The sequence below is a fragment of the Glycine soja genome, chromosome 10, assembly GCF_004193775.1.
Source record: "Glycine soja cultivar W05 chromosome 10, ASM419377v2, whole genome shotgun sequence".
Lineage (NCBI taxonomy): Eukaryota > Viridiplantae > Streptophyta > Magnoliopsida > Fabales > Fabaceae > Glycine > Glycine soja.
The window spans coordinates 31,163,683-31,189,402 of NC_041011.1; the positions used below are offsets into that span (position 1 = coordinate 31,163,683).

At 38.0% G+C, this 25,720-nt stretch overlaps 1 pseudogene; it reads right to left on the minus strand.

Moving 5' to 3' along the window:
* Positions 1-393: 393 nt before the first annotated feature.
* Positions 394-25,720, minus strand: part of LOC114371626 — a 31,998-nt pseudogene continuing 6,671 nt past the window's right edge.

Below are 25,720 nucleotides of genomic sequence, written 5' to 3' on the forward strand. Positions count from 1 at the left end.
CTCACCTCTTCTCCTTTGTCATCCGCTGCATCTCCATGGTGGAATTCCACCATTAGAGGACCTCATTGAAGCTCAAAGATCCAGCCTCCATAGAAGCTCCACAAGCAAGCTTCCATCATAAAGTAAATTAAATATGTTGTAATTAGTACCAACAAACAAAGAACAACATAGTAAACTAAAATTGCAGTTCAATATTATTAGTTAAAAATCCCAATCTTAGGCTTCTATTTAACAGTGTTGATTTGGGAAGTTTTAGAAGCATAAATCAAAGAGCACTTTCCACACTTAAAAAATATATTTGACCCAAAAGAAAAGGAATTATAATCCATAGCTGGAGGCTAGAGTATCTAAAGGTCCATAAGTATCGTCTTTTGATTAGTAGAAAACCCGTCTTTATAGGCTAGACAGAATATAACAAGCACTCAGATGTCGCCTCGTGTCTAAAGAAAGTGGTTGGTGTGTGCATTGAGGGATGGCGGAGGGGGGGATATGAACAGCAAGACAACAATTTACCTCCATATATGATTTAGGATGAGGAGCAATAGATGGTTCAACAGATACAGGAGGGAATGAATATCTCACTGCAAATAACATTATAATCATCAGCAATAATTCAGAAATTACATTAATTTAATTTATTGATATTAAATGTATAACAACCTGATCGGGACTCATAGTCTGACTTCCCATTCACGATCAGTTGCTGTGTCTATTTCAAAAATTACAGTTGCTAAAAGTCAAAACATATTTTAGACAACTCAAATGGGGATCAGAGGTGTGCCAAAATTTCATTAAAGCTGAAATATTCATTACTACATATATAACCTGACCTTTGAACCTGTTTGAGTGACTAAGTGGTTGTCATACCCTAATTTCGTCCAGGGACCATTGTTTGTCGGCATGTGACCTTCGTTTGACCACCTCAAAATGTTTAACACCCATCGTTGTGGAATCCATAAAGTTCCGAGATGTTTCAGGAAGAAACCAGTCAAAAACACGAAAACGGGAGTGTATTTAGCAAAGTGGGGTGTGTGTAAATAAACTGTTACACTCTAATTTCATTCGAGGACCATTGTTGATCACTTCGGAAGGCTTAATGTAGAAGCAAGCTTCATGATGATGAATCAAGATTGATTCAAGGAGTTTTGAAGATAACAAAGATGATGACAAAAAGTCCAAGAGAATGAGTTCAAGATTGAGTCAAGAACACTTCAAGAATCAAGAGAAATTTAATTTCAAGATTCAAGAATCAAGAAAAGGCTCAATCAAGATAAGTACAAATTTTTTTTTCAAAACATTGAGTAGCACATGAAGTTTTCACAAAAGCTTTTACCAAAGAGTTTTTACTCTCTGGTAATCAATTACCAGTTTACTGTAATCGATTACCAGTGGCAAGTTTTGTTTTCAAAAAGCTTTCAACTGAATTTGCAACGTTCCAATCAATTTCAAAATGGTGTAATCGATTACAATATATTGGTAATCGATTACCAGTGTGTTTGAACATTGAAATTCAAATTCAAATGTGGAGAGTCACATCTTTTCACAAAAATGTTGTGTAATCGATTACAATGATTTGGTAATCGATTACTAGTGATAAGTTTTGAATAAAAATCAAAAGATGTAACTATTCCAATGGTTTTCAAGTTTTTCTAAAAGTTATAACTCTTCTAATGGTTTTCTTGACCAGACATGAAGAGTCTATAAAAGTAAGATCTTAACTTGCATTTTACATACATTGAATACATTGATTTCAATCCTTTACAACCCTTGAGTCTCTTTGAACATCTTGAATTTCTTCTTCTTCTTCCTTTGTCAAAAGCTTTCTAAAGTTTTTTGGTTTTCCAAACCTTGAAATCAAAACTTGTGCTATTCATCTTTTTCATTCCCTTCTCCCTTTGCCAAAAAGAATTCGCCAAGGACTAACCACCTGAATTCTTTTTGTGTCTCTCTTCTCCCTTTTCCAAAAGAACAAAGAACTAACCGCCTGAATTCTTTTGTGTCTCCCTTCTCCCTTGTCAAAGAATTCAAAACGACACAGTCTGAGAATTCTTTTGATTCTTCCCTTTCCCATAAACAAAAGATTTCAAAGGACTAACCGCCTGAGAATTCTTTTGTTTCCCCTTTCACAAAGTTTCGAAGGACTAACCGCCTGAGAACTTTGTCTTAACACATTGGAGGGTACATCCTTAGTGGTACAAGTAGGGGGTACATCTACTTGGGTTGTTGTGACTGAGAACAAGAGAGGGTACATCTCTTGTGGGTCAGTTCTAGTGGAGGGTACATCCACTAGGTTGTTCAAAGAGAACAAGGGAGGGTACATCCCTTGTGGATCTTTGCTTGTAAAAGGATTTTTACAAGGTTGAAAAGAAATCTCAAGGACCGCAGGTCACTTGGGGACTGGATGTAGGCACGGGTTGTTGCCGAACCAGTATAAAACTCTTGTGTTTGTCTTCTTTTTCCCTACACTCTTTATTTTCTGCTGTGCACTTTAATAATCGCTTTTACTTTTGGTTAAGTTTATATTTCTATTCTTTATTTTCTTAAAAATATAGTAAAAGCCTAAGAAGGGTAAATTTTAATTAGTAAAGGTTCATTAATAATTAATTCAACCCCGCCTTCTTAATTATTCTGAGGCCACTTGATCCAACAAGTGGTATCAGAGCAGGTATCTTGTAGAAAGTTTAACCACTTCAAGATTCATGGCCTCTTTAGATTCTTTGTCTTTCAAAAGTATTTTCAGGAATAGGTTATTCCAAGATCATGATGAAGACCAAGTCAACTTGTGTCTCATGACAAAATCTCATGAGAACAACAAAGAAGAATTTGTAAGGAAGAAGTGGTACATTGACAGTGGATGTTCCAAGCATATGACAGGAGATGTATCCAAATTTACAACCATTTCTCCTAAGAAAAGTGGACACATTACATATGGCAACAATAACAAAGGCAAAATTATTGGAGTCGGTAAAATAGGTACGAGTTCCTCTACTCCCATTGAAAATGTGTTACTCGTAAAAGGTTTAAAACATAGTTTACTGAGTGTTATTCAATTGTGTGATAAAGGATATAAAGTATCTTTTGATTCTGAAAAATGTGTTATCAAGCATGAGCATGACAAAGATATTGAACATATAGGTTTCAGAGAAAATAATGTTTACATGATTGATTTAAAACAAAAATCTGAAAATGATAGATGCTTTCTAAGTAAAGATTGTGATCCATGGTTATGGCATAAGAGAATTGCTCATATTAACATGGATCATCTAAATAGATTAATTTCAAAAGATCTAGTTATTGGTTTACCAAAATTAAAATTTGAAAAATATAAGTTATGTGATGCATGCCAAAAAGGTAAACAAACAAAAGTATCTTTTAAATCTAAAAATATTGTTTCTACCACTTAACCATTACAATTATTGCACATGGATTTGTTTCGACCATTTAGGGTCATGAGTTTTTGTGGAAGTTATTATGCATTAGTAATTTTTGATGATTATTCTAGGTATACTTGGACTTTATTTCTTACTCATAAAAATGATGCATTTCATGCATTTAGAAGACTTGCCAAAGTCATCCAAAACAAGAAAAATCTTAAAATTATCTCCATCAGAAGTGATCATGGAGGTGAATTTGAAAACAATGATTTTGAAATATTTTGTGATGAACATGGCATAGAACACAACTTTTCTGCACCTAGGACACCCCAACAAAATGAAGTAGTAGAAAGGAAAAATAGAGCCCTAGAAGAAATTACTAGAACTCTTTTAAATGACACACCACTTCCAAAATATTTTTGGGCAGAAGCAGTCAACACCGCATGTTATATTATGAACAGAGCCTTAATAAGACCCTTTCTTAAGAAATCCCCATATGAACTTTTTAACAATAGAAAACCAAACATTGCTCATTTACATGTTTTTGGATGTAAATGTTTTGTTCTAAACAATGGTAAAGAAAGCCTAGGAAAGTTTGATGCTAAGGCAGATGAGGGTATCTTCCTTGGGTATTCCTTACATAGCAAAGCATTTAGAATATACAACAAAAGAACCATGACAATTGAGGAATCAATACATGTTACTTTTGATGAAACTAATATTACCTCCCCGAGAAACGAGTTTCTTGATGATATTGCAGATTCTTTGGAAGATACACAAAATGAAGAAAGAAATCTAAAAAGAAAGAGAGATGATGAAAACAAGGATGATCAAGTTGACACAGCACAAGAAAATGATAATCTTCCCAAAGAATGGAAAACTTCAAGAAATCATCCTCTTGACAACATCATTGGTGATATCTCAAAAAGGGTAACAACTAGACACTCTCTCAAAGATTTATGCAATAATATGGCTTTTGTTTCATTAATAGAACCTAAAAACTTTAAGGAAGCCATTATAGATGACCATTGGATAGTAGCTATGCAAGAAGAATTAAATCAATTTGAAAGAAATGATGTATGGGAATTAGTAGAGAAACCTTCAGATTATCCAATCGTAGAAACTAAGTGGGTATTTAGAAATAAATTGGATGAAAATGGTATAGTAATTAGAAATAAAGCTAGACTTGTAGCAAAAGGATATAACCAAGAAGAAGGTATAGACTATGAAGAAACTTTTGCACCTGTAGCTAGATTAGAAGCCATTAGGATGCTATTAGCATATGCATCTATTATGAATTTTAAACTATATCAAATGGATGTCAAGAGGAGGTATATGTAGAACAACCTCCTGGGTTTGAAGACTCACAAAAATTAGACCATGTCTATAGATTAAAGAAGGCACTTTATGGCTTAAAACAAGCACCTAGGGCTTGGTATGAAAGGTTAAGTAAATTCCTATTAGAAAAGAATTTCAATCGAGTAAAAGTAGATACCACCTTATTCATAAAAAAGAAGGATAATGATATTTTATTGGTACAAATTTATGTTGATGATATAATTTTTGGATCTACTAATGAATCTTTGTGCAAGGAGCTTTCTATTGATATGCAAAGTGAGTTTGAGATGTCCATGATGGGTGAGTTAAATTACTTTCTTGGACTATAAATCAAACAAACAAATGATGGGATCTTTGTCAACCAAGCAAAGTATTGCAGGGAACTCATTAAGAGATTTGGAATGGAAAACTCAAAACACTTGGCTACTCCTATGAACACCAGTTGTTATCTTGACAAAGATGAATCTAGTCAACCAGTTGATGCAAAGCAATACAGAGGTATGATTGGATCTCTACTTTACTTATCTGCAAGTAGGCCAGATATTATGTTTAGTGTATGCATGTGTGCAAGATTTCAATCAAATCCAAAGTTTTCACATTTAATGGCAGTAAAAAGAATCATAAGATATCTATTAGGAACAGTTAACTTAGGATTATGGTACCCTAAGAATTCTTTATGCAATTTAGTAGGATACTCAGATTCGGATTTTGCTGGATCAAAAACAGATAGGAAAAGTACTAGTGGCACATGTCAATTCATAGGGTCTACTCTTGTTTCTTGGAATAGCAAGAAGCAAAATAGTGTAGCATTATCCACAGCAGAAGCATAATATATTTATGCTGGTAGTTGTTGTGCACAGATTCTATGGATGAAACAACAACTATCTGATTACGGAATAGTATTAGATCACATTCTCATAAAATGTGGTAACACAAGTGCCATAAATGTATCTAAAAATCCAGTCCTTCACTCTAGAACCAAGCATATAGAAATTAGGCATCATTTTATTAGAGATCATGTTCTAAAAGGTGATGTTGTTTTAGAATTTGTAGATACTAAAAATCAACTTGCCGACATCTTCACAAAACCACTAAATAAAGATTCTTTCTACGACATTAGAAGAGAATTAGGAATGCTAGATGCTAGTGACCTATCAAAATGATCTATATTATTATGACATTTGAACAATTTAGTATTTCTTTTATTTGCATGGTATGTTTGAACAATTATGAATTATGTTATATAACTATGTAGTTTTTATATATTTGATCTATTCATGTTCCTTGCTTGATGATTGGTTTTTTATTCCTCAATGAATGACTTGTGAATGATTAGTAGTGTATGTATGATTTCTACTTGTTACGCACTTTGGCTTTTTGTTGATGCCAAAGGGGGAGAGAAATAGGGATTAAATCAAGAACTCACATAAGTAATTAACTTAATTTCAAGGAAGCATAAACTCATAAACAAAGGGGGAGAATGGAAAATTAAGTGAGTGATCGACTAGGAAAAAGTGTGTGTATGTGTTTCTTCATTTCAGAGTTGTCATCATCAAAAAGGGGGAGATTATAGAAGCAAGCTTCATGATGATGAATCAAGATTGATTCAAGGAGTTTTGATGATAACAAAGATGATGACAAAAAGCCCAAGAGAATGAGTTCAAGATTGAGTCAAGAACACTTCAAGAATCAAGAGAAATTTAATTTCAAGATTCAAGATTCAAGTTTCAAGAATCAAGAATCAAGAATAATCAAGATCAAGATTCAAGACTCAAGATTCAAGAATCAAGATAAGTACAAAAAAGTTTTTCAAAACATTGAGTAGCACATGAAGTTTTCACAAAAGCTTTTACCAAAGAGTTTTTACTCTCTGGTAATCAATTACCAGTTTACTGTAATCGATTACCAGTGGCAAGTTTTATTTTCAAAAAGCTTTCAACTGAATTTACAACGTTCCAATCAATTTAAAATGGTGTAATCGATTACAATATATTGGTAATCGATTACCAGAGTGTTTGAATGTTGAAATTCAAATTCAAATGTGAAGAGTCACATCCTTTCACAAAAATGCTTTGTGTAATCGATTACAATGATTTGGTAATCGATTACCAGTGATATGTTTTGAATAAAAATCAAAAGATGTAACTCTTCCAATGGTTTTCAAGTTTTTCTAAAAGTTATAACTCTTCTAATGGTTTTCTTGACCAGACATGAAGAGTCTATAAAAGTAAGATCTTAACTTGCGTTTTACACACATTGAATACATTAATTTCAATCCTTTACAACCCTTGAGTCTCTTTGAACATCTTCTTGAATTTCTTCTTCTTCTTCCTTTGTCAAAAGCTTTCCAAAGTTTTCTGGTTTTCCAAACCTTGAAAACAAAACTTGTGCTACTCATCTTTTTCATTCATTTCTCCCTTTACCAAAAAGAATTTGTCAAGGACAAACCGCCTGAATTCTTTTTGTGTCTCTCTTCTCCCTCTTCCAAAAAGAACAAAGGACTAACCGCCTGAATTCTTTTGTGTCTCCCTTCTCTCCTGTCAAAGAATTCAAAACGACACAGTCTGAGAATTCCTTTTATTCTTCCCTTTCCCATAAACAAAAGATTTCAAAGGACTAACTGCCTGAGAATTCTTTTGTTTTCCCCTTTCACAAAGTTTCGAAGGACTAACCGCCTAAGAACTTTGTCTTAACACATTGGAGGGTACATCCTTTGTGGTACAAGTAGAGGGTACATCTACTTGGGTTGTTGTGACTGAGAACAAGAGAGGGTACATCTCTTGTGGATCAGTTCTAGTGGAGGGTACATCCACTAGGTTGTTCAAAGAGAACAAGGGAGGGTACATCCCTTGTGGATCTTTGCTTGTAAAAGGATTTTTACAAGGTTGAAAAGAAAACTCAAGGATTGCAGGTCGCTTGGGGACTGGATGTAGGCACGAGTTGTTGCCAAACCAGTATAAAACTCTTGTGTTTGTCTTCTTCTTCCCTACACTCCTTTTTTTCCACTGTGCACTTTAATAATCACTTTTACTTTTGGTTAAGTTTATATTTCTGTTCTTTATTTTCTTAACAATATAGTAAAAGCCTAAGAAGGGTAAATTTTAATTAGTAAATGTTCATTAATAATTAATTCAACCCCCCCTTCTTAATTATTCCGAGGCCACTTCATCCAACACTTAACACTCATCGCGGTGGAATCCGTAAAGTTTCATGAGATTTCAGAAAAAAAAACAGCCAAAAACACAAAAATTAGGGGTGAACTTATCAAGATAGGGGTGTAAATAGCAATTCGAATCTAGGCCCTTCCCGAACATTTTGGAAGTTGGGTTGCTTAACGAGGAAGCAACTGGGCAGCAAGCTCCTCGATGTTGTTGAAAAATGGTTTCCGGGGCTTCCGTGGCTTCCGTAATGCTTCCGTAAAATTTTTCAAAAACCTTGGGTAAGAATATTTCACTTAAAATTGGTGAAAGGGAAGAGAAAAAAGATGAAAATCAAATCCGAAACACTGCCTTGACTTTTTAGTAAACTACAAAACGGGGGTGAACTTAGTAATTGGGGTGCGCTTAGAAATCTTCCTCAAGAAGCCTCTGGGCGGCAAGTACCTCCCTTTTTCCCTATAAATAAGGGAGGGGGGCTATTTCAAAAGGTTCATGACCCCTAGGCTATGCATTTCGGCTATTTTGGGTAAAAAAAACACGTTTTCGTGAAGAAAAATCGAGTCGAAGTGCTTTCGTAACGCTTCCGAGAGCAAATCTGTGAAGATTTTCCTCCGTTCTTCACCATTCTTCGTCCGTTCCTCGTTCTTCAACCGGTAAGTGTTCGAATCCGAGACTTTCAATTGATTTCTTGTTTAGCTTACTTTCACCTTCATCTCGTTCATTTTCGATTTTCTTTTCTTCCATTTTTAACGTGCTTTAACCGTTTATTTAAGCAGTTATCTCGCCTAATAAATGATAAAATGAATTTCAACTGATCATTTGTGTTGTAATGTCGTTTAATCACTGTTAAAACAAAATATAACCGATCGTTCATGCTGAAACCTCGGTTAAACCAAAAAAAGAAAAATAATAATAAAATAATCAAAATATCTTGAAAAAATAATAATAAAATAATCAAAATATCATTGAATAAAATAATAAAAAAAATCAATCGGACGTTTTTCTTTGAAAGTTTCCTTGAATGAATTGACTAATAACCAAAGTGAAACCAAGGCTAAAATCAACTCACAAATCAAGCTTTGTCCGCAAAAATCACTAAAAACCGTTTTAAGGTCCAATGCCTTAAACGATCCTCTTTGCTTTTATCGGTTAACATGGACTGTTCAAAAGCATAAAATCAACATGTAACTTTACCACTTTTGCAAGAACTACATATGTATGATTTCCTCATCGCAATTGAGGATATGTAGGAGCGAGGGAAACACCCTTGTCGACCACCAAAATTAAAAAGCATAAAAACACAAAAAGACATAAAAAAGGGAAAATAAAACATTTTGAAGTCATATTTGCACACTTGATTAAAGGCTGTTGTCCCTTGTGATGGACGCGTGGGATGCTAATACCTTCCCCGTGCGTAAAAAAAACTCTCGAACCTTTCACGATTAAAGTTCCTAGACCACACCTTTCCGGTTTTTCCGACTTTTTCCTCAAATAAACATTGGTGGCAACACCGTGCATTTTCCTTTCTTGGAAGACACACCCGTGAGCCCCGCGTCACCCTTCCGTCGAATGGTAGGTTGCGACAGTTGGCGACTCCGCTGGGGACTATTTTTAGAGAGTTAGGCCTTCTAATCTCATGACTTCCTCTTTTGTCGGTTTCCTTTTATTTCTCTTACGTTCTTGTATATAACTCTTTGATGCTTTTAGTGTGTTTTTTGAAATGTATGCATGAGATAGATATTTATTCATTTGATGCACACAAACACCAACACTATTTGTACACACGGTGAGTTGAAAAGGGGCCCTATACCCGGGTCCATGGGAACATAAGGAGTGGAGGTGAATCTATGGTCATGCTGGGTCTCCAACTTGCTTGATAACAGTGAATCCTCATCTAGAGTTTTTCTCTTTGATAGCATGTTGTTGCTGGTAGTACCTACTGTCGCAATATGTTTTTTCGAATGGGATGATACCTCTAGAAACCATCAAGAGAGATATGACCACCTTGGGAATTATCACTAAAAGCCTTTTAGTTCCTCCCGTTTAGGTCCCTAAAATAGGGGCACGAAGTGAACACGCTGCGTGCCTTTTAAACATTGCCATGCATATAACCTAAATATCATGTACGCCTTTGCTGTATGATTATTTGAGGATATTGCCATGTTGTGCACATCCTCCTATTGAACTTTTGTGCATCCGCATCATGTCGTCACACATGTGTTGTATGTTGGTCTTGTCTTTTGTCACGGGAAGCCGGAAGGTCCATATCACCTTCTTAACTGTGTTGGATCAAGTGGCCTCAAAATAATTAAGAAGGGGGGTTGAATTAATTATTCTTAAACCTTTACTAATTAAAAAATTTACTCTTCTAAGGCTTTTACTATGTTGTTTAGTAAATAAAGAGTAGAAAAGAAACTTAACCAAAAGTAAAAGCGGGAATTAAAATGCACAACGGAAATTAAAAGAGTAGGGAAGAAGGAGACAAACACACAAGAGTTTTTATACTGGTTCGACAACAACCCGTGCATACATCCAGTCCCCAAGCGACCTGCGGTCCTTGAGATTTCTTTTCCAACCTTGTAAAAATCCTTTTACAAGCAAAGATCCACAAGGGATGTACCTTCCCTTGTTCTCTTTGAACAACCTAGTGGATGTACCCTCCACTAGAACTGATCTACAAGAGATGTACCCTCTCTTGTTCTCAGTCAAACCCAAGTAGATGTACCCTCTACTTGTACCACAAAGGATGTATCCTCCAATGTGTTAAGACAAAGTTCTCAGGTGGTTAAACCTTTGAAACTTTGTGAATGGGGATACAAAATAATTCTCAGGTGGTTAGTCCTTTGAAATATTTTGTATATGGGAAAGGGAAGAATCAAAAGAATTCTCAGACTGTGTCATTTTGAATTCTTTGACAAGGGAGAAAGGAGACACAAAAGAATTCAGGCGATTAGTCCTTTGTTCTTTTGGAAAAGGGAGAAGAGAGACACAAAAAGAATTCAGGTGGTTAGTCCTTGGCGAATTCTTTATGGCAAAGGGAGAAGAGAATGAAAAGGATGAATAGCACATGTTTTCAAGGTTTGGAAAACCAGAAAACTTTGGAAAGCTTTTTGGCAAAAGGAAGAAGAAGAAGAAGAAGTTCAAAGAGACTCAAAAATCAATGTGGAAAAACTTCTTGTATATAGAATGAATTGGAAAAGATGGATGTATAGATTAATTGATTGGATTGATGTGTAAATGCAAAACAAAGCCTTGCTTTTATAGACTCTTCATGTCTGGTCAAGAGAACCATTTAGAAGAGTTATGACTTTTAGAAAAACTTAAAACCGATTTGAAAAAGTCAAAAACCATTTGAAGAGTTACATCTTTTGATTTATTCAAAAACAATCACTGGTAATCGATTACCAAATCAGTGTAATCGATTACACAAAGTTTTTTTGTGAAAGAATGTGACTCTTCACATTTGAATTTGAATTTCAATGTTCAAGCACACTGGTAATCGATTACCAAAACATTGTAATCGATTAAAGCTTTTTGAAATCAATTGGAACGTTGTAAATTCAGTTGAAAGCTTTTTGAAAACCATTTTGCTTACTGGTAATCGATTACAACAATCTGGTAATTGATTACCAGAGAGTAAAAACTCTTTGGTAAACATGTTTTGAGAAAAATCCATGTGCTACTCAGTTTTTGAAAAAACTTTTTCATACTTATCTTGATCAAGTCTTTTCTTGATTCTTGAATCTTGAGTCTTGAATGCTTGAACCTTGAATCTTGATTATTGATTCTTGAAATCAAATTTCCTCTTCAACCTTGAAGTGTTCTTGATTCAATCTTGAACATCTTAAACATCTTGAACATCTTGAACTTATTCTTTGATTCTTGAGATCATCATCTTTGTTATCATGAAGTGTTCTTGACCTTTGAGCTTTTTGTCATCACCTTTGTTATCATCAAAACTTCTTTGAATCAATCTTGATTCACCATGAAGCTTTGCTTCTACAAACTGCACACATGGGGTACTGCGCCCCCGAATGCGCAAGTAAGAAGAGATAATTTTCCGGGCTCTTGTGTCTGTAAATGCATTCATATCATGCATCGCAAAAGCATCTCTTCATGGCATCATAATGAACATATCATTCCTGCATTTTTCCGTTATCATATTCCAGCATCACATTTTGCATGAGTCATTGCATCATCATGCATATGCGTTCAACATACTTTTTGTTCTACAAACTGCATACCTTTTGTTTTCATGTTTGCTCATGCATGATCCTTGCGTTTTCCTCTGCAAAACAAAAACAAAAAAAGGAAGCGTGAAAATTCACACTACATTCTTAGTTGCATGTGTTAGGTACCATGAGCCAACCATGTTGGGATCATAAACCCATTTCTAAAAAAAACAACAAAACAAAATGATTGAGCATGGTACCTAATGTGTGGTTAACTAGGAAATGATGTTTCTTCGGGCATCTCAATCTCATAATTACATTTTCCATGCATAGCATACGTATTCCCGAGTCTTTCATCTCTATGAAATATTGTCGAGTATTCGTGATCAAAATTTCCATTCCTTGGGTTATGGGATTGAACCAAGCTCATGCTTTTACGAAAAGGTTCATCAAGTCAAGTTGAAGCATGGAAGTAACCATCTTGCAAAAATTGGGGCAAAAGATGGATTGAGTTACATCACTACTTCGTCTACTGCCAAACACATTTAAGATTGTTGATGTCCTTGTTACTTCTAGTTTCACCTTGACAAAGATGTCATGGACCATGTTGAAAATCTAAATTGATTCAACCCCATGTCCTGCGTAAAAATTTGCAATACTTCAACTGTGCATCATTCGCATGCATCCATGCTTTTCATTGGTTGCATTGCTCATTGCATTCTTTCCTTGAAAAAAAAACAAACTTAATCATTGTTATCAAAAGGAAAGAACACGCTTTATGGTGCCCTTACCGAACCCGTGCTAGAGCTAGAGTAATGGGTGAAGTAGAGGAGGTGCAAAAGTAGATGAAGGCCGACATGGAGGCCATGAAAGAGAAAATGGCCATAATGATGGAGGCCATGATGAGCATGAAGAAGATAATGGAAGCTAATGCGGTTGCAATTGCCGCTACCAGTGTTGTTGCTAAGGTGAACCCGATGCCCCCATCTTGCCTCAACCAAATGAATCATCCAACCTCAGATATAGTAGGCAAAGATTTGGGAAGTACAGGCAGCCCCCATTATGTGTAAATTCAAAACAAGCACGCCTTCCTGCCATATGGCTTGCCTCCCAACTATACACCACCCAATGTGGCGTACACTCCCAGTGAGAATGTCAATAACTCCACTGCCATACTCATTAAGAGCCGACAACCCCAAACTGATCGTGCACATGTCTCTCAAACCATGGGGGAGACACATGAAATTCCCCACCACAATCTAGCCGACTTCGAGCCTTGCCTCGGATATGCCACTGAAGGGCAAGTAGTTGGTGGTATACCCCTGCAAAACACTTTGGAGGGCCCTCAATTTCGCCCCCAACCACAACCCTTGCATTCCACAGCGGGTAAAATCCCTCTTGTTATGGAAGAAATGGGAAAAGTTGGATCATCTAGAGGAAAGGCTCAGGGCCATTGAAGGAGGTAGAGATTATGCCTTTACTGACATAGAAGAGTTGTTCCTAGTACCCAAACGTGGTCATTCCCAAGTTCAAGGTGCAGGACTTTGACAAGTACAAGGGGACTACTTGCCTCAAGAACCATCTAAAGATGTATTGTCGGAAGATGGGGGGGCATACGCAAAAGATGAGAAACTGCTGATACATTTCTCCCAAGAAAGTCTTACTGGGGTAGCTGTTACCTGGTACACTAACTTGGAACCTTCCCGAGTCCATTCTTGGAAGGACCAAATGGTTGCCTTCGTTAGGCAATATCAGTACAATTCTGATATGGCTCCAGATAGGATGCAACTACAGAACATGTGCAAAAAAGGGCACGAATCTTTCAAAGAATGCGCCCAAAGGTGAAGAGACCTGGAAGCTCCAGTGGCACCTCCAATGACATAGAAAGAGATGATCACAATAATAGTAGACACAATATCAGTGTCTTACTATGAAAAAATGGTGGGGTACGCACCTTCAAGCTTTATGGATTTGGTCTTCGTCGGTGAAAGGATCAAAGTGGGTCTGGAAAGAGGCAAATCTAATCATCCTGCTTTGATGAATGTGAAAACTGGGGCAAATGAAGAGGGTGATAATGAAGGAGAAACCCATGTTGCGACTACCGTTCCTACATGGAAAATCCCCCACCAGCTCAACATCATTACTCAGCCAATATCAACTCTTCTCATTACCCACCACCCAGTCATCCACAAAGGCCATCCCCAAATCATCCACAAAGTTTGTTGGTCGCACATCCAATGCCAAGCGCAAACCAAAACACCAACCAAGAAATGAATTTTGCAGCGAAAAAGCCTGTAGAATTCACCCCAATTCTGGTGTCCTATGCTAACTTGCTCCCATATCTACTTGATAATGAAATGGTAGCGGTAACCCCTGCTAGGGTTCCTCAACCTCCATTTTTCCGAGGATAAAACTTGAATGCAACATGTGCATATCATGGAGGAGTTCTGGGACATTCCATTGAGCACTATATGACCTTGAAGCATAAGGTGCAAAGTCTAATTAAGGCAGGCTGGCTGAAATTTGAGAAGAATCGCTTATGAATCCTAACATTGACAAGCGATACCACATATGGGGCAATTTTGAAAGCTGTTGTTAGATGTCTCTAATGACTCATCAGGATTTTTAAGTTTATGCCATTATTGTAAACCACAATTACAATGCTAAATAAAATGGATAAATTTGACATCTTTGTCCCTCATCCTCTCGTAATTACATCTTTGCTTTCACTAGAATGTGGGTGCAAGCCATTGGTTTGTTTGCTCAAGCGACCTGCACTCCTGAGTTTGGACTTTCCAAGACCGTTCAATCAGAAATTACTTATGCTACACATTTGGTGAGGATGCCATAAACAACGAATAAAGCAGAAAAGTTCAAAAAAGAAAAAGAAAAAAAAGCATTTGATTGATTGTGTTTTCAAGTAAAAATATAGACATTCATGTGACCTCATTTTATCATCCCTGAAAGTTTGTCTTTTTGAGAGAGAAGTGAGTTATCAAGAATATAAGTCATTTGACTTAATTTGTCAATTGAAAAATCCTTCAATTGTTTCTCGTCCTTGAAAATTCTTTTTGAGAATCAGCCGTTTCTTTCATTCTTCCTTGCTACAAGGTTATGAAAACAAGACAACGATTGATACCTCAAAGCCCTACACTGGGGCAATAAGAGGCACCATGCGTAAACCTCAAGTGAACCTAGGGGCAGATAAGAAATTCTCACCCAATAGGTTCTTTGCTACAAGGTCATGACGAAAGACGATGATTGATACCTCAAAGCCCTACACTAGGGTAATGAGGGGCACCGTGCATGAGCCTCAAGCGAACCTAGGGGCAGATCAAAAGCTCTCACCCATCGATGTTTTTAAACAAAAAAGGGGAGTGAAAAACCCTAGGATTTTAGTGGATTGATTAAACGGCTCCATCATCGTCACTCCAAAATTATCAAGTGAGTAAATCAAATAGGACATATACTCTGAGGGAGTTCCCGGAGAGATTTGAGAAAGATAGGATAAGGTTGCATGAATTATCACCTCTTTCAAAAGGACAGTCAATCTGTGTTTTTTCAAAAATCAAATCAAAATCACAAAATAAGGAAAGAATGTCATGAACACTGTACAACTTTCCATGATATTGCATTGTTGCATATGAAGTCAGCATTTACCGCATTTCCAGACAAAGGTTGCATGCATCTGCATCCCTAAAAATCATGTTAACTGCATAGATTTCTTACCTCCAATGTCCAATCTTTTGAATTTGGGATGACCGGTCCTCTCAATGAGTCAATCTATTACTTTCTCATAAGGGTGGACCATTGGGTACTAGTACCCTTGCCATGAGAGGGCTGCATGCCCTCGCCTTCAGAGGGTTACACGACCTCGCCTTCAGAGGACTACACGTCCTCGCCTTCAGAGGGCTACACGTCCTCGCCTTCAGAGGGCTACAAGTCCTCGCCTTCAGAGGACTATACGTCCTCGCCTTTAGAGGGCTGCACACCCTCGCCTTCAGAGGACGTCCAGAGGACTACACGTCCTCGCCTTCAGAGGGCTGCATGTCCTCGCCTTCAGAGGACTACACGTCCTCACCTTCAGAGGGCTGCACACCCTCACCTTCAGAGGACTACACATCCTCGCCTTTAGAGAGCTACACGTCCTCGCCTTCAGAGGGCTACACTTCCTCGCCTTCAGAGGACTACACGTCCTCGCCTTCAGAGGGCTACACGCTCTTGCCTTCAGAGGACTACACGTCCTCGCCTTCAGAGGGCTACACACCCTCTCCTTCAGAGGACTACACGTCCTCACCTTCAGAGGGCTACATGATGCAATCCTACCCCGCAAGGGCATTGGATAGAAGATTCCAAGAAGATTGGGCCAGAGATGCAAAAGAAGGTCTTAGGGTTATCATGAACCTTAGGGTAGATTTCAGGCTCATGGGCTAAGTATCTTATCTTTGTACATATTAGATTAAGGTTTCATTATTTTTGGGCCTTTATTTAGGGCTCCATAATATAGGTAAGGTACCATAGAAATGTAGGATTTTTCAGCCCTTCTATTTCAGGGCACCTAGACTAGTTTTTTGTATTAGGGGTAGTTTTGTAATTTCACATGCATTAAGTGAATATTTGATGTGTGTGGTTGGAAATAAATTTAATTGAATTGGGAGAAGCCCAATCCAATTAAATTTTAGAGGGGGAGGTGAGCATTTGCTTGCTACACCCCATTGCCACATCATATAGTCACACTTTGTGCATGTTCTTCATGCTTTACATGCCTTATGACACCTAAGCACACTTAGTGGAGAATCTTGGACTTGATCTTGGATTAGTGGGCTGAACCATAGCTAAAATTCACTAATCATAATTAGTGAAATTTTGGCTCCAAAATTTGGCTCCACAAATTCAATTTCAAATTCAAGTGAAATTTGAATAAAAATTCAAATTTCCCTCTAATTTTGTGTGACACTTGGGCTATAAATAGAGGCAATGTGTGTGCATTTTTTGACACTTTGATCATTTGAATATTAACTTCAGATTTCAGAGCTCATTTAGAGCACAAAATTTCGTGCTCTTCTCTCGCTCTCCCTTCATTCATCTCCTTCTTCCTCCAAGCTCTTATCCATGGCCTCCTATGGTGGTGAGCTTCTTCTAGACTCATCTTCTCCTTGAAGTGGCGTCTCCTCTCTCTCTTCCTTCTCCATTCCGCTGCCATTTATCTTCCAAGAAACAAAGGAATCCATTGATGAAGAAGATCCTAGGCCTACAAGCTCCAATGGAGCTTACATCATGTGGTATCAAGAGCATCTTCATCTAGGTGATGTTCTTTTGCTTCCTCTATCTTTTTGTTCTGTGAATTCTCTTTAATTCCTTGTTCTTCATCTTATTCTCCTTGTATATCCTCCATTGTCTTGTGGTTTGGTGCTGTTTATAGTAGATTCAAAAAAATAAACCGATTAAATCTTAGATCTACACTTGTTCTTGCATTTCTATGGTTCAAATTTTGTAGATCTACTCTTGAATCATGTTTTTTGTGTTGATTTTAGGTTCTATCATTTTTCATTCATAATATTCTTGTGCTGAACCTTTAGATCTAAATTTTCTTCCAAAATATTGATTAGAAAAAAAAACACAAAAATCTAAGTGTAAATCACTTAATCCATGTTGTCTTAGAGTCATGTTTAGTCATAGTAATTGTCACATTATGTTCTAAGTTTGTGTTGAATTTTTATTTTGTTGATTGAATTCTAGATACATTTGTTCATGTATTCTTGTCATTCTTAGCCTATCTTTTGAATTTTGAGTCTAATTCATGCATGTTATTTAGTTCATAACATGTTCTAAATCAATTCCTAGAAGTAGTCTTGTGCTTGAACTTTTTTTTTGTTTTCTAAGTTTCCTACATGATGCCTTTGATGAAGTTGAGTTATGGTGCTGAGTTGTGGCTGGATTTATGAATCAAAATATGTCTTAAGCTCTCTTGAATTGTGTTATTCAAGATAATTGAGCATAAGCAAACACAAATTGTAACTATTCAAGCCTTAAGCAACATAAACACTACTCTTGATTTCTAGGTTGAAATCGCTGGTGCTGGCAGCTTGAACATACGAACTTGTATAAATTACTGGGAATTGGTAACTACGTTTTTTGAGCTGAAAGTTTTACTGAATTTTCTAGACATCTGGAACAAAATTTTAAAAAAAGAACCAAGCGATTTGGATTAAAGGAAAAAATAAGAAAAATCGCACAAGTTGGCATAAAAATCAGTGTCCAGTAAAAAAAAAGTGAAAGGAAAGTGTGCTTGTTGTTTTGGCTCAAAATTTGCTCTATAATTGGTGCCTATTTTATACCAATCCTAGTTCTGAAATTTCAATTGAAAATTATTGTGAAAACAAGTGCCAAAACTAGAGGTTTCTTGAGTCTTTTTTTTTATAGTTTTTCTACTCTAATCTAGAGCCATTCTAGGTTTCTCTTTGAGTCCTAGCTTGCTTTTTTTGTGCTTTTCATTGCTTTAATTGTTGAATAATCCTTGGAAATTTGTCTTGTTAAAACTCTATTGGTTTAGCTTTCATTTCATTTTTTTTGTCTTTGGTTATTACTTGTCTCTTTGTTTCCTTGCATGTGAGTTGCCATATAGGGAATTGGAAAGGAGTATTGGTGTCATATCTTGAAGAATTTGAGTAAAGAAGCAAGGGGCCAACCACCTAAAGATCAATTGGACTAAGAAGCACTCCAAATGGAGTGAAACACTAAAGAGAGAATAGCCACCATAATTGTGGACTTTTTTTTTGTAATTTTGTAATTGGCAATTTGTTTTGCTTTCAAATTTTGTAACAAAAAGGCCTTTCATTGGAAGTAAGTTGGGAGCCTCCAATAGGTCACCCTACTTCCATTTGTGTGTAATAATTTTAGGCAATTTTCCCTTAGGATAGTGAGTGTTTTGTAGGGAACCTTAAATGAGGTCATCCAAACACTCTTAGGATCCGCCTAGTTTGCATTTCTTGCACTTTAATTTCTTGCATACTTTCATAGCTTATTTCCTTTACCCTCCATTGTCAAACCGCCTAGATAGCTTGCCTTTTTACCAATTAGTTTTTACCTTATCTTTCACACCTCTTTTAGTGTTTATTTTGGCTAGTTTCAACCATAGTTTCTTTTACCTTTTTTTCAAACCCCCAACAAGAAAGAACCATAACTTAGGAACCAACATGAGTCTTCATTCTTCATCTAGTGTTAATGGTGAGGGTTCTACTCCTAAGGACCCCTTGTATAAGATATTAGATGAGTTGAGATCCCTTAAGTTGTGGAAAGAAAAACAAGAGAGAAAAGAAAAAAGGAAAAAAAAAACTAGAAGAAATAAGTCTAGATGATAAAGAGAAAATAAGGAAAGAAGAAAGAAGGAAAATACTAAAAGAGTTAAGAAAAGAAAAACATGCCTCCTATAGTAGTCATAACTCTTGCAAGAGCCTATGTGAAGAACTTCGTGACTATTATGAAGGAAGGCATAGGGCACATCCTAGACCTCACTCCCATTGGAGAGAAAAGGAAAGAAAGCCTCAAGAGGCTAACATTAACCTCATATACTTCCATGGGAAGGACAATGTAGAGGCTAACTTAGATTGGGAAATAAGGGTAGAGCAACAACTTAAAAGGAATTCTACTTCAAAATATTATGGCTCTCACTATTATCTAAAGAAAGACCAAGGTCAAGGCATCTTAGGGGTGACACCTTCTAAGCCCAAAGATGATAAGGGGAAGATAATAGAAAATCAACCCCTTAAGGCTAGTATGCAAGAGAAGACTAGCTCCGTAAAGTGCTTTAAATGTCTTGGAAGAGGGCACATTACTTCTCAATGCCCCACCAAGAAAACCATGATTATTAGGGGCCAAGACATTTATAGTAGCCAAGATGAGGCTACTACTTCACCTTCCTCTAGCGAAAGTGAAGAAGCAAAAGGGGAAGAATCTAGTAAAGAGATCTACCCCCAAGAAGAAGGACAACCTTTAATGGTTAAGGAGGAGTGTAAGGAGGTAAGTGTCTCCTCCAAGAGGTTAGCTAAGAAGGAAAAACAATTTGAAATAAAGACAAATATTAAAGAAATTTCCCTTCTTAGACAACCTCCACATTTTCTCCTTTGTAAAAAGACACTTGTTAGCATTGCCACACCTCTTAGGCTTGAGTTTATTCCTCAAGTAAATGAGTTCTTGGATGAGGGTTTTGTTCGCAAGAGCTTAAATCCTTGTGCTTTGTTGGTGCCCAAAATCGGTATTATTAGGCACCAAATCCCTAAAGTAGGTGGTATGATGAATGCTTTGAGTGGTGCAACACTTTTTTGTAAAATCACTTGTGCACCAACATCTTCATGATTTGTGTACATAGGGACTCATTAGGTAGGTTTGTTCTTATTTTTAGTTTCAATATAAACATAGGTACTCATATGGGACACCTTAGGTTTCTCATACTTTTTGGTAGGAATAATCAACATGAAAATATAGAAAAAGGTATGTTCTATTGCATTAATTTTCTTAATTTTTTAAATTGTGACCAAGGGGTTCCCATGAACCCTAAGAGAATAAAGGTCATTCCTGAGTGGCCCACTCCACCAAGTGTAAGAAAAATTTGGGGCTTCCATGACTTAACAAACATTTTCAAAAGGTTTGTCCCATATTTTTCTATACTTGTAGCACTACTCATTGAGTTGGTGAGGAACCATGTTCCTTCATGGGAAGATGCCCAGGAAATGGGTTTTCAGACCTTACCTTACTTCAACATACCAAACACCACTAATACATATGTTTTTGCTCTTTTTTTAGGTGATGAGGAAAAAAGCCCAGAGTTTCAAGAACCTCGAGATTTGAGGTCAAATCCTTTTCAAGGGGGAGGGAATGATGCAATCCTACCCCGCAAGGGCATTGGATAGAAGATTCCAAGAAGATTAGGCCAGAGTTGCAAAAGAAGGTCTTAGGGTTCTCAAGAGCCTTAGGGTAGATTTCGGGCTCATGGGCTAAGTATGAGCCCACTTATCTTTGTACATATTAGATTAAGGTTTCATTATTTTTTGGCCTTGTATTTAGGGCTCCATAATATAGGTAAGGTACCCTAGAAATGTAGGATTTTTCAGCCCTTGTATTTTAGGGCACCTAGACTAGTTTTTTGTATTAGGGATAGTTTTGTAATTTCACATGCATTAAGTGAATATTTGATGTGTGTGGTTGGAAATAAATTTAATTGAATTGGGAGAAGCCCAATCCAATTAAATTTTAGAGGGGGAGGTGAGCATTTGCTTGCTACACCCCATTGCCACATCATATAGTCACACTTTGTGCATGTTCTTCATGCTTTATATGCCTCATGAAACCTAAGTACACTTAGTGGAGAATCTTGGACTTGATCTTGGATTAGTGGGCTGAACCATAGCTAAAATTCACTAATCATAATTAGTAAAATTTTGGCTCCAAAATTTGGCTCCACAAATTCAATTTCAAATTCAAGTGAAATTTGAATAAAAATTCAAATTTCCCTCTAATTTTGTGTGACACTTGGACTATAAATAGAGGCCATGTGTGTGCATTTTTTGACACTTTGATCATTTGAATATTAACTTCAGATTTCAGAGCTCATTTAGAGCACAAAATTTCGTGCTCTTCTCTCCCTCTCCCTTCATTCATCTCCTTCTTCCTCCAAGCTCTTATCCATGGCCTCCTATGGTGGTGAGCTTCTTCTAGACTCATCTTCTCCTTGAAGTGGCGTCTCCTCTCTCTCTTTCTTCTCCATTCCGCTGCCATTTATCTTCCAAGAAGCAAAGGAATCCATTGATGAAGAAGATCCTAGGCCTACAAGCTCCAATGGAGCTTGCATCACTACACGTCCTCGCCTTCAGAGGACTGAACGTCCTCACCTTTAGAGGACTGAATGTCCTCGCCTTCAGAGGACTGAACGTCCTCGCCTTTAGAGGGCTACACGTTCTCGCCTTCAGAGGACTACACGCTCTCGCCTTTAGAGGACTACATGTCCTCGCCTTCAAAGGACTACATGTTCTCGCCTTCAAAGGACTGCACGTCCTCCCCTTTAGAGGGCTACACGCCCTCGCCTTCAAAGGACTGCATGTCCTCGCCTTCAGAAGGCTACATGCCCTCGCCTTCAGAGGACTACCCATCCTCGCCTTCAGGGGGCTACACGCCCTCGCCTTCTGGGGGCTACACGCCTTCGCCTTCAGAGGGCTACACGTCCTCGCCTTCAGAGGGCTACACGCCCTCACCTTCAAAGGACTACACGTCCTCGCCTTCAAAGGACTACACGCCCTCACCTTCAGAGGACTACACGTCCTCACCTGTAGAGGACTACACGTCTTCCCCTTTAGAGGACTACACGTCCTCGCCATCAGAGGGCTACACGTCCTCAACTTCAGAAGGCTACATGTACTCACCTTTAGAGGACAACATGCCCTCACCTTCAGAGGACTACACTTCCTCACCTTTAGAGGGCTACACGTCCTCACCTTCAATGGACCACACGTCCTCCCCTTCAGAGGGCTACACGTCCTCACCTTCAGAGGACTACACGTCCTCCCCTTCAGAGGGCTACATGCCCTCGCCTTCGTTGGTCTACACGCCCTCGCCTTCAGAGGACTACACACCCTCGCCTTCAGAGGGCTGCATGCCCTCACCCTCATAGGACTCCACATATACGCCTTCAGAGAACTCAAGGTCCTCCGTCCTTAATGCTTAATCGAGGTCTGAGCTCCCGGGTAAGGGGCTAGTAGTTTGCTTTTATTAGTTCCTGGGCCACCCCTTGATATTGGAGGGCGACCAACTGTGTGAGCACAACCAGAGAGGGAGGCTATCGTGCAGCTAATATGCATACCGGGGGGCAAGATTTCACCTAGCCGCTACAAGGAGACGAGTGTGGATCATGCACCCCACCACAACTCCGATCTCCCCCTGCCGAAGTGTCAGTTGGTTTGTGCCGTCATAGGTAAGTATGTACATGGCTCAATTGATTTCTGATGCCATCCACTATTTGCAGGGATCGTGCCCACAAGACACCCAGTGGACCCGGAGAAGTCCAACAGGGCCCTGGGGTTTCCAGCTTTTGGTTATGGGCCTCTGTCAGTCCTACCGGGTGTCTGTCCCCCCCAGCAAGGTCATGCCATCGTGACATAGGTAAGTATGCACATCGCTTAACTGATTTTTTATGTCATCTATTGTTTGCAGGGATCGCACCCGCAAGACACCCAATGGACTCGGAGAAGTCAAACAGGGTCCTGGGGTTTCCAACTCTGATTACAGGCCTTTGTCAGTTCTACAGAGTGCCCGTTGCCCCCAACAAGGTCATCAGACCCCCTATTAGCCGGGCTTTCATCAAGAAGTATTGCGGCCCCAGGCAGGGCGAGACACCACAGTAGCCTGGGGATGGCTAGCAACGGGCAATAGGCACACCGCCGCCACCTCTAGAGCCCCCCAGCTCATCTACAAAGGCTGGAGCGTTGCTTACGACTTGTGGCCGACCAGCAGGCGACCATGTCCAAAGCCAAAGGTAAGCAAAAGTACTAGGTCCGTGACCGACATGTCATCACGCGTCCAGCTCAAGACGTTAAAGAAGCGCTACTAGGAGGCAACCTAGTACCTTTTAAATCTCTGCTTGTTATTTGATCACCTTTGTTTCTCAAGTCATAGTAGGACACACCTAGTTGCTCATGATCCTAGGAATTTAAATAAAACAAGCACAAGCTCGGAAGGTAGTCATACCTCACTAAATATATGTATGTGTGTTTAGGTAGCGAAAATACCTTAGATATGCATGTATGTAATTTAGGTAGCAAAAAAATACCTCACAATATATATATATATATATATATATATATATGTATGTATGTATGTATGTATGTTTAGGTAGCAAGATACCTTGGATATGCATGTATATAGCAAAAATACCTCACAAAATATATATATATATATATATATATATATATATATGTATGTTTAGGTAGCAAGATACCTTGGATACGTGTATATAGCAAAAATACCTCACAAAAATATACATATGTTTAGGTAGCAAAATACCTCATGAAAAAAAACAAAAAAAGTAAAATAAAAATAAAATTGGTTAGCTAAAAGGCCAACATGCTTTTGAAAGGAAATGAACTTGCCATTCAGAACACAAGGTTTTTGAAGAAAAATGTGTATGAACCTGAAGGGTGAATGCTGTGAAAATTTTTCCGAACGCCCAAAATGGACTCAGATGAATGCATGAATTGATGAAAAAACATGTTTTGGAAACACTGGGTTGACTTAAATAGGAAAAATGAGTCCTGAGCCCTAGTGTCACATGACCATAAAAACTTGATGCTTGAGTGTCCACATGGGTGCATGCTTGCATAACCAGTTTTGCATAAAATTTCCAAATCATCATTGTTGTATGTGTGTCATGGAAATAAATGTGGGACATACCCTTTATCCCTGAACCGCTGGCAAAACCAACACCCTGATATACATCATGTCTGGCCGTTCTGCAAGCCTTTTGACCCAAGACCTCAAACCACCATAAACCTTGACCCAGGATGAGAATTTCCATCCCTGTCCTCGGAAGAAGGAACAGTGGGATCTCCCAAGAAAGAAGAGCCATTCACTGTTAAACGGCCAACGTGCTTCAAAAACAGAAAAAGAAAGTTCCTGATCAAATATCGGAAGAAAACAAAAGAAAAAAAGAAGTTCCCAGTCAAAGATCGGAAGAAAAAAAAAAGGAAAAAAGAAAATCCTCGATCAAAGATCGGAAGAAAATCAAAGAATTATACATAAGGGTCTTCGGACCAAACAAATATTCAAATAATACATAATATAAGGAAAGAAAGGAAACCACGACTTGAAGTGGTCCTCTCCCTTTGATTGCCAACCAAAATCCTGTGCACTTGTAACTTTCTCGTCCCACACTAAACAAAAGCAGAAAAAGGGAAAAGCCAAAACACTCAGATCCAAATTTCCCACCAAAAAACACCATTCCTGAAAATGTCCTATTGATCCATGATCACGCATGTAATCATTGATTTGATAGGAAATGATTTGCAAAATCAAGTCATGACATATCTATGGTTCGGAATTAGGATAAAACACTTACCTGTGTGAGATTGATACACTTCGAGTGATTTTCTTCTATTTTGTTGGACCCAGTGTTTCCTCTAAATGGTCGTTTAGAAACAAAACGTTAACATCCAAAATCTCATTTATGGTTATGAGAAAATTTCATCAGCATACTCTACTCCCCCAATAGACACATTATTTTTCACCAAAAATTATATGTTGCTCTGATTAGTTAGAGGTTTTGTTTCTTTATTAAAGCATGTTTGCATTTTAGTGAAAGAACACCGAGACTATTTTACTCTCACAAATTCAAGAACTACGTAGGTCTGAGTTCCTCATCACAAATTGAGGATACGTAGGAGCAAAAGCCCTACTTTTGTCGACTACCCCACCTTTTGTTACCGTGACCCCAGAGTTTGGTGGCATGCAGAGACACTCGACGGTAACCCGCACACACCCTTTGCTATCCAGTGACCTGAGAGTCCGGTAGCATGCGAAGACACCTTATGGTTATCCGCACCTCGTCATTCGGAGACCCCAAGTCTGATTGACAAGCAGAGACCAATGTGGTCATCTGCACCCTTTCCGGAGATGTCAGCATCTTCCGGTAGAG